The 16,701-nt window shown below is 39.4% G+C and overlaps 2 pseudogenes; both read left to right on the plus strand.

The window, feature by feature from the left end:
• The first annotated feature begins 12,678 nt into the window (after window positions 1-12,678).
• Window positions 12,679-12,884, plus strand: LOC129524456 (small integral membrane protein 10-like protein 2A; annotated as a pseudogene).
• Window positions 12,885-12,944: 60 nt separating this feature from the next.
• LOC101146201 (putative protein FAM220BP) lies at window positions 12,945-13,771 on the plus strand (annotated as a pseudogene).
• The last annotated feature ends 2,930 nt before the right edge of the window (window positions 13,772-16,701 follow it).

Below are 16,701 nucleotides of genomic sequence, written 5' to 3' on the forward strand. Positions count from 1 at the left end.
AAAGACAGATACCCAAATAAAAATAGACAAAATACTTGAAAATCTATTTCACAAAAGAGGATATCTGCATGCATACTAATCATATAAAAAAGTCCTCAACATCATTAGTCACCTGATAAATGTAAATGAAACAATAATGCCACTATACACCTACCATTATGTCTAAAATTTAAAAGGCCTAAAGTACTGAGTTTGGCAAGAATTTGGATCAATTGGAACTTCTTACATTGTTGGTAAAAGGATAAATTGACTGACTTATAAAATATTTTGGCAGTTCCTACTAAAGATAAACACACACACAAATATACACACATACGTGCACATCTTATGACCTAGCAAATCACTCTTAGGCATACACTGAAAGGAAGTGGGTACTTATGTCCAAGAGTCATGAACAATAATGTTCATAGTAGAGTTATTCACAATAGCCCAAACCCCAGAATTATCAAATGCCTATCAAATCTAGAACAGGTATATGCATGTTGGGATATTCATACAACAGAATACTACACAGCAATAAAAACGAAGTACAGTGACATGCATCAAATGTCACCAAGGGCTTCCAATTTCCATTAGAATACAAGAGATTCCTTGACCACAACAAAGCCCGGCGGCACCACCCCTCTCCTTCCTCTGTTCTGCTCCTGCCCTCTAGCGACATCGTGCTTCCTACCCTTTCTTGAACAAAAGAAGATGTGCTGCTCAGAGACTAGTTTCTGAAAGGTTCTTTCCTGGACTTCTGACACGTCTAGTTTTTCTCTCCTGAAACTCATCTTTGTCTCAAGTACCCAATAATCCACCTCCCTAGTCACTCTCCATATCCTTACTCTAATTTCCCACATCAATTGTTATGCACTGGATTATCTTGTTAATCTATTTATTAATTTGTTTACTTATTAACTCCTTCCCTCAACTAGAATGTAAGCTATTTGAAGAGAGGAGTCTTTTCTTTTCTTTCTTTTCTTTCTTTTTTTTTTTTTGAGATAGAGTTTCCCTCTGCTGCCCAGGCTAGAGTGCAGTGGCACAATCGTTGCTCACTGCAACCTCCTCTTCCTGGGTTCAAGTGATTCTCCTGCCTCAGCCTCCACAGTAGCTGGGATTGTAAGTGCTCACCACCACACCCAGCTAATTTTTTTTGTATTTTTAGTAGAGATGGGGTTTCTCCATGTTAGCTAGGCTGGTCTCGAACTCCTGACCTCAAGTGATCCACCTGCCTCGGACTCCCAAAGTGCTGGGATTGCAGCATGAGCCAGTGCACCCAGCAAAGAAAGGAGTCTTGTATGTGTCTTTAATTACCTACGATAGTCCCAGCTAGATTTAAAGCCTACTAAATATTTGCTCAATAAATCCACGGTTCAAGGGCTTACTCGTTATATCAGTAGAATATTAGTTGTAATAGAATATTATATATCCATCAAGAGTGATTTTAAATATTTAGTTAATATGAATAAATTTTCTTCTGAGAAAAGAAAGTTAAAATGAAAATTTAAAATTGTATACTTAGCATCAGAAAAACTGTGCTGAACAAGGTAATGCATACAGAGCAGTTACTGTAGTGCAGATATTGTACAAATTTCTTGAAATATGAGCATATTTGTCGAGCATTGTGTTAGGTCCTGAATAATTAGTTTAAAAAAATCCCTATCTCTACATAGTTAATATTTTATTAGGGGGGAGTGAAAAGATAGACTAGTAACAAGTAAGGAAACATAGAATAAAGTTGGGATAAATATGAAAATATTATATGAAGCAATGGAAAGGACTAGAAGAATCAGCTTTAGACAAGGGCCTGGGGAAAACCTCTCTGAGTGGGTAATATTTGAGCTGACTCCTGAAAACTGAGGACAATTCCACGATGTGTGCGTGAATTTCTGGGCGGAAATCTGAGCAGTCTGTGCCTGAAAGGGACCAGAAACAACACAGCAGAATGTGTGAGAATTTAGCACTGGTCTGAACTCACACAGGTGTGAGACGAGGCTCTGGGAAGCAGGCAAGTGGGGAAAGCCTGAGCATCACTGCAAAGCATTTAAAGATCAAGGGAGAGCTGAACCACAGCCCAGAAAGTGCACTGAGCTGTATTATGAACCTAAGCACTCTCTGTTGTTGTTGTCTGAGGACTCTCTGTCTAAGGACTTTCTGTTGAAATAACAGGTGTGAAGAGTGTCCAGTCTCATGATGTATAATAATACCCAGCACATTCAGGATACAGTCCAAAGTTATTCATTATACCAAGGACTATAAAACAATAAACTTGCACAAGAAAATACAATCTTCAGGCACCAACATTGAGATGAGACAGATGTTGGTATTATGTGATGAGGATTTTAAAGTAGCTATCACAACAGTGCTCCAACAAGCAATTACAGGCACACTTGCAACAAGTGAAAAATATGAATTCATGGCAAAGAAATGAAAGATACTAGGAAGAACTAAATGAAAATTTTAGAAGTGAAAAAAATAGAAATAAATTGAACTGGACAGACTCAAGAGAATGGAGATGACAGAGGAAAGAGCAGGGATCTTGAAGACAAGTTTAATAGAAATTGTCCTGTTAGAATAGAGGAGACAAAACACAATGGAGAAAAGTGAATATAGCCTCAGAGACCTGTGGGAAAATAACAAAAGGTCTAACTTTCAAACGATTGGAGTACCTGCTGGGCGTGGTGGCTCATGCCTGTAATCCCAGCACTTTGGGAGGCCGAGGCAGGTGGATCGCTTGAGGTCAGGAGTTTGAGACCAGCCTGGCCAACAGGGTGAAACCCGGTCTCTACTAAAATACAAAAATTAGCCGGGCATGGTGGCAGGTGCCTGTAATCCCAGCTACTTGGGAGGCTGAGGCAGGAGAATCGCTTGATCCCAGGAGGCGGAGCTTGCAGTGAGCCGAGATCATGCCACTGCACTCCAACCTGGGCGACAGAGGAAAACTCCATCTCAAAAAAAAAAAAAAAAAAAAAATTACAGGACTGAAAACATTTTTGAACAAACAGTGGCAAAAAAGTCACAAACATGGTGAAATACATAAATTCAAGGAGATAAGATAACCACTAAGAGGTCATGTTCAAATGAATCCATGTCCAGATACACCATGACTAGATTTCCGAAAACTCGAAAAAACCAGAGAGAAATGCTCTATTTCCTATATGAGGACAATTCCTGTGACATCAGAAACCATGGATGCCAGAAAAAAACTTCCATAATAAGGTGTTTATTTAAAACTACTCAAATTCACTAGGATTATAACCAGGCTCTGTTACTTACCCACTGTGGACTTCAAGCAATATTCTGAATCAGAATTTCATTTTCTTTATCTTTAAGAGCGGGACTATAATTACAGCTACCGTAATAGATGTGTGAGAATTGATACAGTACTATACATAAAATGCCAAAGAGCGTGTCTGGCTAAGACATATTAGCTAATATACCATCAAGATCCTCAACAACCACAAAGTAACAGTAACCTAATACACCGTTATAACTCACTGGAACACGTCCCTGTTTTGTGCATTCCTCACGCACAGAGACTTGGAAAGGTGAGGCTCTTACCAAAGGGGACTCTGCTGTTCTGCAGCCGCCTCCCCACACACAGGGAGCCTTTGAGAGCAGGGTCCTAGAGGGCAATGACAGAGAAGGTCCCCAGATACAGGGAAGGATCCTGGAAAAGACCTTCCCACGCCAGCTGTGATTATCATCGCAGCCGCAGTCTCAGTGACACTGTCTGCAAAGGGGTGTCTGACAAGGTCCCAACAATTAAGGCCCTGTCAATGAACTGAAGTTTTCCCACTGACCTGCCTGGAGTAACCCGAAAGGCACAGTATCAGCCTCTGCTCAGCAAAGGATCAGCCTCTGCTCAGCATGCCTCCTGGGACCAGGCCCTTCACCGTTGGGCTCTGTGGGCTCTAAATGGAACCTAAGAGATGATCTGTTCCCAGCATTAACATTTACAAATGAAAAAACTGAAATTTATGGATGATGAGGAAAGTTTCTGCAGCCGTTTGTGGCAAACCTAGCAGTGAAGAGTCTTCCAGTTTCCACCCCTCATGTCTCTCTTGTTTTCATCACTCCCCACAGGGAAGAGAAACACACTAGGAGAAAGCCCCTCTGCTTCCCCATCATGCCCGCTTTAATCCCAAGCCTCTGTGTGTTTTCATTCTCCCCAATTCAGAGACCTTCACTGACATTTAAAATGCTCCTTCAGGCCGGGCGTGGTGGCTCATGTCTGTAATCCTAGCACTTTCGGAGGCCGAGGCAGGTGGATCACTTGACGCCAGGAGTTCAAGACCAGCCTGGCCAACATGGTGAAACCCCGTCTCTACTAAGAATGCAAAAATTAGCCAAGCGTGGTGGCACGTGCCTGTAATCCCAGCTAGTCGGGAGGTTAAGGCAGGAGAATCGCTTGAACCTGGAAGGTGGAGGCTGCAATGAGCCGAGATTGAGCCACTGAACTCCAGCCTGGGCAATAGAGCAAGACTCCGTCTCAAAAAAATAAAAAACAATAAAAAATAAAATAAAAATAAATAAAATGCTCCTTCAAAGGTCAAAGCACAACAGGCACTCCAATAACTTAGGAACAAAGAAGCAGGCAAAAAGTGTTCATGCTAATGATTAGGGAATATTCAGAGGAAGGATTCTACCCAAATAGCAATGCAACTATGATGTTTTAGAAACACAGAGAAGTACAAATAAACCGGATAAAAGAACCCATGAACTTAGGAAATGACATAAAGAAAACTTTAAAATCCTAGAAAAATATATGAGGGTGATGGAAAAAAGATTAAGTATTGAAAAGCTGCCAAATGTTACAAATTCAATTTATTGATAGAATTGTATTCAAGGAACTATGTTATAAAAAAAGATATTCTGAAATTAATTTGGAGTAATAAGTAGGAAAGTATAATCAATAAGTTACATTGGAAAAGCTCATCATGAAAACAAAAGTTCATTCATGAACTTTTGTATATGCAATGCATTACATGTAGTAATAAAAAAAGATAAATAATTAAGTTATAAGCATAGAAATAACCTGATAACTCAAAGAAATAGAACACAGAGAAAAGAAAATAATTATATTATAAATAAAAATAAAGTACCTGATAATTTGATGCTATAAATTTGGTGGAAAATTTAGAATAATTTACTGAATGGTGTTGTGGAAACCAGGTAATTATTTGGAGGCTATAAAGTTGTTTGACAATTTTTACATACAAACAAAATAAGTTCTTAACAGCTGGACAATTAATTATAATAGAAATTTCATGTTTTTTGAGAGGTCTTAGGATTTCTTAAGCAAATCAAAAAAGGAAAGAAAGAGGCCGGGCGTAGTGGCTCACGCCTATAATTCCAGCACTTTGGGAGGCTGAGTCTGGCGGATCACTTGAGGCCAGGAGTTAGAGACCAGCCTGACCAACATGGTGAAACCTCGTCTCCACTAAATATACAAAAATTAACCAGGCGTGGTGGTGCACATCTGTAATCCCAGCTACTCTGGAGGTTGAGGCAGGAGAATCACTTGACTGGGAGGCAGAGGTTGCAGTGAGCTGAGATCGTGCCACTGCACTCCAGTCTGGGAAGCAGAGTAAGACTCTCTCAAATTAAAAAAAAAAAAAGAAAAATTAAATGGATTAAATTAAAATAATTAGAAATTCTTCATGCATAGCACAGCATAATTAAAAAGAATAGACAAACTAGAAAAATATTTAAAAATATATGAGAAATACAAGGTTAAATTATTACATGGACCATTCATAAATCAATGGCTAAAGACAGAATGCACAGAAGAAAAAATGAGGAATATATGAAATTACTTGCAACTTCATGTTGAAATGAGAACATTTTGTAATACTTCATGCCATCAAATTGGTGAGGTAACATTTTAATTTACAAATCTGCTGTTGTGAAAATATAGCAGTATAATTATACTTTTTTGTTTTACTATTGGTGATTCACTTGTGGAGTGCAACTTGGCTATAGGCTTCAATATTCTTAAACTGTTTTATACCCACCGATCCCCCAAATTCAAGTACTAAAATGTAATTGCCAATGTGATAGAATTAAGCAGTTGGGCCTTCAGGAGATGATTAAGTCACGAGGGTGGTGCCCTCATGGATGGGTTTAGGGCCTTTATAAAAAGATTTGAAAGAGTGAGTTTGTCCCGTTCCATCCCTTCCACCATGTGAGGACACAGTGTTACACTCCTCTGGAGGATGCAGCAACAAGGCACCATCTTGGAAGCAGAGAGCAGCCCTCACCAGACATCAATCCTGCTGGTACCTTGATCTTGGACATCCCAGCCTTTAGAACCATGAGAAATCAATTTCTATTGTTTATAAATTGCCCGGTCTGTGGTATTTTGTTTTGGCAGTAGAAATGGACTAAGACAATCCCCCAAATTGTTTTTTAATATTCCAAGAAATAATCAGAAGCATAAATAATGACTTAAAATAACTTGATAATTCTATTTTGATGAAAATAATAGACAACACACAAAATAGGGACATGGTGTAATGAGCTATAATAGTATACTATGTTGCTATTATTTTTGTTATTGCTGATGATGACAATGATATATTAGTTTGCAAACTTTGTTCAGTGCCAGGAATTGTTTTCAGCATTTTATACATAATACGATATCAGTTCTCATACACCCAATGAAGTAGATATAATCCCCTTTAAGGGTGAAGGAAATGAAACTCAGGGTGCTTAAGATTATTCCTTAAAATCCATGGAATGTAAAATGATAGAGGCTGGATACAATCACAATCATTTTGACTATTTTTAAAAATACTTTTTGTATAAAATTTTTCAAAAACCACAAATGCAGAAAAAATAAGAGGGTATGAACCTCCACTAAACACTAAGAGCACACACAACAGAAGAACTATGTGCAAACAAAAAGCACAAAACTATGTGCATCAAGGGACACACTCAACAGAGTGAAAAGGGAACTTATGGAATTGGAGAAAAGTCTTGCAAATCATAAATCTGATAAGGGATTAATATCCAGAATAGATCAAGAACTCCTGTAACTCATCAACAACCAAAAAACTCAATTAAAAAATGAGTAAAACTGTTTCTTCAAAGAAGATAAACAAAAGGCCAATGAGCACATGCAAAGGTACTCAACATCATCCATACTTAGGAAAATGCAATTCAAACCCACAATGAGATAGCACTTCACAATCATTAGGATGACTACTATGAAAAAAACAGAAAATGACAAGTGTCAATGAGGATGTGGAGAAATTAGAACCGTTGGGCATTGCTGCTGGCTGGGAGACACTAAAATGAGACAGCCATTGTGGAAAACAGTTTGGTGTTTCCTTAAAAAGTTAAACATAGACTTGTCATATCTATCAAACATAGAATTATTCTATGATATTATAATATAGACTTATCAGCAACTCCACTTCTAGGTATATATACAATGAACTGAAAGCAGGTACTAAAGCAGATACTTACATGCCAATGTTCATTGCAGCATTACTTACAATAGCTAAAAGATGGAAACCACCCAAGTGTCCACAAACAAATGAATGGATAAAGAAGATGTGGCATCACATAGGATGGAATATTATTCAACAATGAGACAGGAAAGAGTTCTGACATTTGCCACAATATTGGTGAAACTGAAAGCATTATATGCTACATGAAATAAGCCCAACACGAAAAGACAAATACTGCATGATTCCATTCTGCAAAGGAGCTAGAATTAGTAAATTCACGAGTAAAAGGAGATAGAGATTACTAGGGGCTGAGGAAGGAGGAACTGGCAGTTGTTTAATGGATACAGAATTTCAGTTTGGATCAGGACAGTGATGTTGGTAGCACAGCATTGTTACCGTAATTAATGTCACCGAATTGCACAATTAAAAATGGTAAAAATGACAAATTTTATGTTATGTATATTTTAGCACAGTATAAAAAGGAAAAAAAAATAATGAAAGTGTCCACCACGAAGGGCTGTTGTGAGGACTAAATGAGCTGTATACATAAAAGGCCTGGCCCAGAATGAGCACTCAGAGATGTTTTTTATGCAAATAAAATGTTAGACAGGTTCCCCAAGCTTCATCTGCGTAAAGTTTTAACATGATCTCTGGATGCTTGTCAGACAATTCTCTAGATTAATTACTTGAAAAGCATTACACACACACACACACACACACACACACACAGTTTTGTGATCTGCTTTTTTCAACAAAACAAAATATTGGAACAAAATTTCATGTTACAGTTCTCCATCTAGATCATAATTGTAAATAGCTAATTGTGTGGTGATAATCAGAGTGATATTTAACCAATCCCCTATTCTGAAATGTTGAGGTGGTTTTCCACTTGTCATTGTTTGAAAAAAATCACGCCAAATGTGTGTATTTACAATATTATTCCCTTGCCAGATTTTCTAGAATACATATCTAGAAATGGAATTACTGATTCAAAGAATATACATATTTTTAAGATTTTGATTTCTGTTACCACTGGAACTTTGCTAAAATAATTTACTGAGAAAGTGAGGTGGTACATTTTTGTATGAGGGTCATGTTGTTTAGTTTTTAAAAATTGCAGTAAAATACACTGAAGAATGCAGTTCAGTGGTATTAGACATTTATATTGCTCTGTTACCATTACCACTGTCCATCCTCACAACTCTTTTCATCTTGCAAAGCTGAGACTTTGTATCTATTAAAAATAACTCCCAAATGAGTTCAAAACTTATGTCCACACAAAGACCTAAACACAAATTCTTATAGCAGCTTTATTCATTAAGTGCTAAAGCTCAGGAGCAACTAAGATGTCCTTCAGTAGATGAATGAATAAATAAACTATGGCACATACAGACAATGGAATATTCAGCACTAAAAAGAAATGAGGCTGAGGCAGGAGGATAGCTTGAGGCCAGAAGTTAGAGACTAGTCTGGCAACATAGCCAGACCTCGTCTCTACAAAAAAGTAAATAATTAAAAAAAAAAAGAGTTGGGTGTAGTGGTGCATACCTATAGTCCCAGCTACTTAGGCAGCTGAGGTGGGAGAATTGCTTGAGGCCAGGAGTTTGAGGTTACAGTGAGTTATGATGGTAGCACTGCACTCCAGCCTGGGTGACAGAGTGAGACCCTCTCTCCATGAAGAGACATGGAGAAACTTTTTTTATTTTGGTATTTTTTGTAGAGACAGAGTTTTGCCATGTTGCCCAGACTGGCCTCAACCTCCTGGGCTCAAGCCATATGCCCACCTCAGCCTCCCAAAGTACTGGGATGACAGCATTGAGTCACTGTGCCTGGCTGCAAAACAGGAAGTTGGGATGCATATCACTAAGTGAAAAAAAACCAATCTGAAAAGGCGACATACTGCATGATTCCAATTACACATTATAGAAGAGGCAAAGCTATGTAAACAGTAAAAAGATCAGTGATTGCCAGGAGTTAGGGAGAGTGAGGGATGAACAGGAGGAGAACTAAGGGTTTTGGGGGTCAATAAACAATTCTGTATGATACTGTTACGGTGGATACATGTCATTATTATATTTGTCCAGATTTACAGGATATGCAACATCAAGTGTGAACACTAATGTAAACTATGGACTCTGGGTCATAATGATGTGTCAGTGTAGGTGCATTGATGGGAACCAATGTAACACTTTAATATAGGATGTTGACAGTTGGTGAGGCTGCGCATGTGGGGAAGGGGTAGAGGATACATAGGACCTCTCAGTACTTTGGGCTTATTTTTGCTTTGAACATATAATTGCTTTAGGAAATAAAGTCTGTTAAAAGGTGTTTTTTAAAAAGATAATGAATAGGTACAAACACTAAGATGACAAAGAAATTCAAGTGATTTGATAGATGTTTTAAAGCAGTCATGATAAAAATGCCTCCAATGGCCGGGTGTGGTGGCTCAGGCCTGTAAACCCAGCACTTTAGGAGGCCTAGGGGGGTGGATCAGCTGAGGTCAGGAGTTCGAGACCAGCCTGTCCAACATGGCAAAACCCTGTCTCTACTTAAAGTACAAAAATTAGCTGGGCATAGTGGCATGCGCCTGTAGTCTCAGCTACTCGGGAGGCTGAGGCAGGAGAATCTCTTGAACTCAGGAGGCGGAGGTTGCAGTGAGCCAAGATCGTGCCACTGCACTCCAGCCTGGGTGACAGAATGAGACTCCATCTCAAAAAAAAAGAAAAAAAAACCCTCCAACAAGCAATACAAACTTGCTTACAAAGAAAGAAAAGATATAAAGAAGAGATTGAGAACTGAAAAATAATAATATAAATAACAATATAAACCTCAGCATATGGGCTCAACAGCAGAATGGAAGGGATAGAGAAAATAAATCAGTGAACTTCAAGATAGAACAATAGAAATTACCCCAACTGAAGAACAGAGAGAAAGTGGACTGGGAAAAAAAAAAATGAACAGAGTGTCAGGAACCTGTAGGACTAACAAAGGATCTAACATTTAAGACACTGTTGTCCCAGAAGGAGAATAGAAGGAGGACACGGCAAAATAAGTACTTGAAGAAATAATGACCAAAAATCTCCCAAATTTGATTTGGCAAGAGACATAAACCCACAAATTCAGTGAGCTAAGTGAATTCCAACAGGATAAATCCCCCAAATTCATGTCAAGACACATCCATAATTCAACTTCTAGAAACTAAAAACAAAGTCTGTAAACTCAGTCAGAAAGAAACGACACTTTATCTACAAAGGGAAAACAATTTGCATGGCAACATGATTTTCACCAGAAACTATGGAGACCAAACGGGTGTGCAAAATACGTTTTAAGTCCTGAAAGAAAATACCTGTCAACCCAGAACCCTATACTCGGGAAAAATATCCCAGGGTGAAGGAAAATTAGGAGAATTTGTCACCTGCCGAAATCACTTAATGAGATAGCTAAAGGAAATTCTCTAAACAAAAATAAAATGGTAAAAGCAGGAAGTTTGAACATCAAGAAGGAAGAAAGAACAAGGTAAGCAAACTGTAGGTAATCACTGTAGGCTTTACTTCTCTTGAGTTTTCTAAATTATGTTGACAGTTTAAGCAAAAAGTAGAAAACTGGTAGATATGGTTCTAAAAGTAGATACAGAAAATATTTAAGACAATTATATCATCTTAAATGAGGGTGGGGCAAAGGAATATGGAGAGGGCAAAGAAACACAAGGGGACATAAGGCTTTTATACTTCACTTGAAGTGGTAAAATGTCAACCCTGGTAGATTGTGATGTTATGTTTATAACGTAATATCTAAAACAGCCACTAAACTAGATATTCAAACAGATATCCTAAAAAACCCAACAGATAAAGGAAAATGAAATTCTAAACAAAAGTTTGAGTAATCCATAGGAAGGAAGAAAATATAAAATAGAGAAACCAGAGAAAGAGCAAACAAAACCCAAAATAAAATGTCTGACATGAACCATAATACATCAATTATTACACTAAATGTAAATAGTCTAAATGTATTGATCGAAAGATGGAGATTGGCCTGTAATCCAGCACTTTGGGAGGCTGAGACAAGCGGATCACTTAAGGTCAAAAGTTCAAGACCAGCCTGGCCAACATGGTGAAACCCTGTCTCTACCAAAAATATAAAAATTACCCAGGCATGGTGGCCTATGCCTGTAGTCTCAGCTACTCAGGAGGCTGAGGCACGAGAATTGCTTGTACCTGAAGGGCAGGGGTTGCAGTGATCTGAGATGGCATCACTGCACTCCAGCCTGGGCAACAGAGTGAGACCCTGTCTAAAGAAAAAAAAAAAGATGGAGATTGGCAGAGTGGATTGAGAGACATGACACAACTGTATGAAGTCTATAAGAAAATCATCTCAAATATAATAATATTAGCAGGTTAAAATGAAAAATTAAAGGATGGTAAATACATGTTTTGCAAATATTATTCAAAAGAAAGTAGAAATGGCTTCTTTAGTATCACAAAAGTAGATTTTAGAGCACAGAAAAGAAAGTTAGCAGATAGAGATGGACGGTATCTAACCACATAAAGACCAGTTCACCAGGGAGACATAGCAATACTAAATGTGATGCCAGCAAAACAACAGAGCTGAAAAATATATGAATCAAAAACTGACAAAATAGACAAGTCCACAATTATAGTTGGAGACTTCAATACCTCTCCCTCAATGACTGATAGAACAACTAGCAGAAAATCAGTAAAGATACAGAACAACTCAAGAACCAACCAACAAAATCAAATCAACATTTATGGTCCACTCCACTTAGCAACATCAGAATACACATTCTTTTCAAATGACCACAAAATATATATCCCAAGATAGGTCATATCCTGGGCTATCAAACAAGCCTCAACAAATTTTAAATAAGTGAAATCATATAGAGTGTGTTTTGTAATGACAATGGAATCAAATGAGAAATCAATAACAAAGATAACAGGAAGATATTCAAATGACTAGAAACAAAACAACACACTTTTAAGTAATCCATGGGTCAAAAGGAAGTCTCAAAGAAAATTTAAAAAATACAGTGAACTGGGGGACCAGGCGGCAGCTCGCGGAGGTGCTTCTCCGAGCGTGACGCGCAGACTCCGCTCCCGCAGCCCGCTCGCCCGCCGGTCTAGCCGCCGCCTCCCTCGCTCCCTGAGCCCGCCAAGCGAAGGCCAGCGGCCCGAGCGACGCGGCGCGGAGAGGGCAGGCGGGCTGTGAGAGCGCTGGTCTCTATATGGCTGCGGCTCTGTCGCGCCTGGCTGTCCGGCTCTAGCGCTCAGCCGCCGCCCGCTCCTGTGGAGTCTTATGCAAGGCGCTGACTCGCAAGCTGCTGTCTTCTTCAATCTGGCCTGGTGGCTACGCATCAACTTCCCCTACCTCTACATCGTGGCTTCCATGATGCTCAAGGTCTGCCTACAGGTTCATATTGAGATCCACTGAATGCCCTCCCGGACTGACGAAGGCGTGACCTCAGGCCCACGGCATCCAACAACACGAAGCATGAGGGACAGAAGAGGGCCCCTCGCACCTGCCTGGCACAAGTGCAGTGGGCTGGAGGAGATGACTCGGACAAACTGTCATACAGCCTAAAGAAAAGAATGCCAATGGAGGGCCCTTGGCCTGCAGATGCACCCTCCTGGATGAATACGCCTGCGGTTGATGGAAATTCAGAGTGAGGCATTATCACTGGAAATGAGAAAGGTTCCGAGCGGGGCTGGCCTCTCGCTTCCCAGCGGCGGCCCAGTTCTTCCATATGTGAAAGAAATCAGTAAGAAGAAATCCAGCTTCAGCAGCCACTCCGAGCACACCCATGGGTTTGTTCCCTGCTCCAACAGAGTATTTTGCTCGGGTGTCCTGCAGTGGTGTTGAAGCTCTGGGGCGGGACTGGCTGGGAGGAGGGCCCAGGGCCACCCATGGCCACAGAGGACAGTGCCCCAAAGGAGAGCCTCGGGTGTCATGACTGCCATGCCATCAAAAACTGCCGGAAATGGGAAGTTTTCAGGATGACCCACCAAGTGCTTTTCCCAAGGGTCTGCGCTCTGAGTTGGAACCCTCTTGCCTGCATTCCATCCTGTCTGCAACACTGCAGGCGTGTCCCGAAGAGCTCCTGAATGACGAGACAAAACGCGTTTTCCTGGACCGTTTAAACCCCATGTTTTCAAAGCAAACAATAGAATTCAAGAAAATGCTTAAAAGCACCTCAGATGGTCTACAGATAACACTGGGGTTACTGGCTCTGCAACATTTTGAATTAGCAAATTCATTATGCCATAGTTAAGGTACAAGCAGAACAATACAAGTAGATTAATTTTAAGAGTTGTCTTAGAATGATTAAGGTGTGGTTTGTACGACCTGGCAGACTTAGTTGAGTTTAAATTCAAAACTGGTTGATGCAGAAGGAAATTTTTTAGCATATGTTAAATTGTGCTTTAAAAGACATATAAAGAATTGGGAAACATTTCAGGAGACGATCATAGCCTGTATAAATATCAGATTAGAACATACGGATTTACCATGAAGTTCTGTCTTCAACACCCAGCACTGTCTAAAGGGCTACTGTCCCAAATCCTGTGTGTCCCTTCACCTTGTCTGATCACCCAATGGAAGTGGATACTTGTAAAGTCTACACCGCTGTACTTGGCGTTAAATCTTGCTGAATTTGTGGTAAGCTATTATCATTTCTACATTTTGTAGAATGATTTTGGTCTGCAGCAAAATTCTATTTCACTTCTTACACCCCTTTCCTTCCACTTGAAATGCAATTTAGACAGAGGCCCTGTGGTGAAAGTTGCAATATTAAGCTTACCTTTAGAAGATCCCTTCTCAAACTCGGAACCCTAGCAGCATTACCTTAAAAATGAGCTCGAGAGGCCGGGCGCCGTGGCTCACACCTGTAATCCCAGCACTTTGGAAGGCTGAGGCGGGCGGATCACAAGGTCAGGAGATTGACACCATCCTGGATAACACGGTGAAACCCCGTCTCTACTAAAAAAAAAATACAAAAAATTAGCCGGGCGTGGTGGCGGGCGCCTGTAGTCCCAGCTACTCAGGAGGCTGAGGCAGGAGAATGGCGTGAACCCATGAGGCGGAGCTTGCCGTGAGCCGAGATGGCGCCACCGTACTCCAGCCTGGGCGACAGAGCGAGACTCTGTCTCAAAAAAAAAAATGAGCTCGAGAAAAAAGTAGCTCAGTTACAGAGAAGCAAATCAAGTTATTTCCCAGATAAAAAGTTTCCCAGATTCTAGGAATTGCAGTATCTTGTACCCTAAAATTTTTCCAGGTGACTCCTTTTGTTGTCTGTTGATAACTTTAATAAAGGTCATTTAAGGGCATAAGGTTTTAAAGACTCCCAAAGTGAGACTTAACCATTTTCGGGATTAGCGATTGCATATATCAGTTTATGTTGTGTGCTTAATTACTATGCCATGTGCTGTTTTAGTGTTTGGGGAAAATGAAAAATAAAATTTGTTCTTTGGATTAATAAATATGTCTTAATAAAAAATACAGTGAATGACAATGAAAATGCAACACATCAACATTTGTGGGTATGTATAAAGCAGGGTGAGAGGGAAATTCATAGAACTAAATGCATAAATTAGATGATAAGAAAATTATCAAGCCAATAATTTAAGCTCCCACTTGAAGTACGTAGAAAATAAGAGAAAAAAAAAACCACTCAAAATAAGAAGGAAGGAAATAATGACTATAATAGCAGAAATCAATGACATTTAAAACAGAAAAACAATAAAGAAAACCAATGAAACAAAGAGCTGGTTCTTTAAAAAGATCTATAAAATTCACAAACATCTACCAAGAGTGACAAAGCAAAAAGGAGAGAATTATAGATTATAAATGTTAGGCATGACACAGAAGATATCACTAAAGACCTTGTAGATGTTGAAAGGATAATAAATGAATACTACAAACAACTCTAAACACATACATTTGGCAATTTAAATGAAATAGACCACTTTCTTGAAAAGCATAAACTACCACAACTTATCAATATAAAACAAATAATGCAAATAGCCCCACATAAGATCTCCAGGCTCAGATGGTTTCACTGGAAAATTCTGCCCAAAGTTTAAAGAATAATAGATACCAATTCTGTATATCCTCTTCCAGAGAAAAGAAAGACAGGGGAATACTTCTCAAGTGATTTTATTTATTTATCTCATTTATTTATTTTTACCATTATCAGAATAATCACATTTATTTACTTCCTGTCTTATTCCACCATTTGTATGTAAATTCCATGGGTAAGGGCCTGCTCTTACATCCCACACCTCTAGGTCTACAGAGCCTAGAGACACAAGGTGTGAGGAAAGCACTCCGTGACCCTCCCTGGCCAGGCCACATGAGTTCTGGATCTGAATTTAGAGCCACAGACTTTAAGCACTAAAATAAACCTGAGGTTTTCCGGAGGCATTTAACTTTCTCCTTTTATGGACAAGAATGCACCTAAGAATGGAGAGTGGCTTCCTGCAGTAACCCAGCCACTCAATAGAGACTAAGCCCACAATGACCTGAGTCAAAAAGTCTGCAACCTTTTCCCCCCAAATCCCACCTTCTCCTTCTCTCAACTCATTTTTAAAAGCTAGTATTACCTTGATACCAAAAACAAAGACAGTTAAAAAAAACAAAACAGGAACTACAGACCAATATCCCTCATAAATATAGACACAGAATTAAGCAATATGTAAAAAGAACTATATGCTATGAGCAAGTGCAGTTTATTCCTGGAAAGCAAGGCTTGTTCCATATGTGAAAATCAATGTAACCTACCATATTAACATGATGAAGAAGAGAATCACATAATCGTATCAATTGATGCAGAAAAATCATTTGACAAAATGCATGATAAAAACTCTGAGAAATGCCAGGTGTGGTGGCTCACACCTGTAATCCCAGCACTTTGGGAGGTGAGGCAGGTAGATCACATCAGGCCAGGAGTTTGAGACCTGCCTGGCCAACATGGCGATACCCTGTCTCTACTAAAAATACAAAAAAATTAGCCAGGTGTGGTGATGCATGCTAGCTACTTGGGAGGCTGAGGCATGAAAATCACTTGCACTTGGGAGGTGGAGGTTGCACTGAGCTGAGATTGAGCCACTGCACTCCAGCCTGGGTGACAGAGTGAGACCCTGTCTGAAAAATAAAATAAAATAAAATAAAATAAAAACTCTGAGAAAAATAACAATGGAGAGGAACTTCCTCAATTTGATAAAGAGCTTTTACAAAAACTCCAATACTTAAC

The sequence above is a fragment of the Gorilla gorilla genome, chromosome 13 (assembly GCF_029281585.2).
Source record: "Gorilla gorilla gorilla isolate KB3781 chromosome 13, NHGRI_mGorGor1-v2.1_pri, whole genome shotgun sequence".
NCBI lineage: Eukaryota > Metazoa > Chordata > Mammalia > Primates > Hominidae > Gorilla > Gorilla gorilla.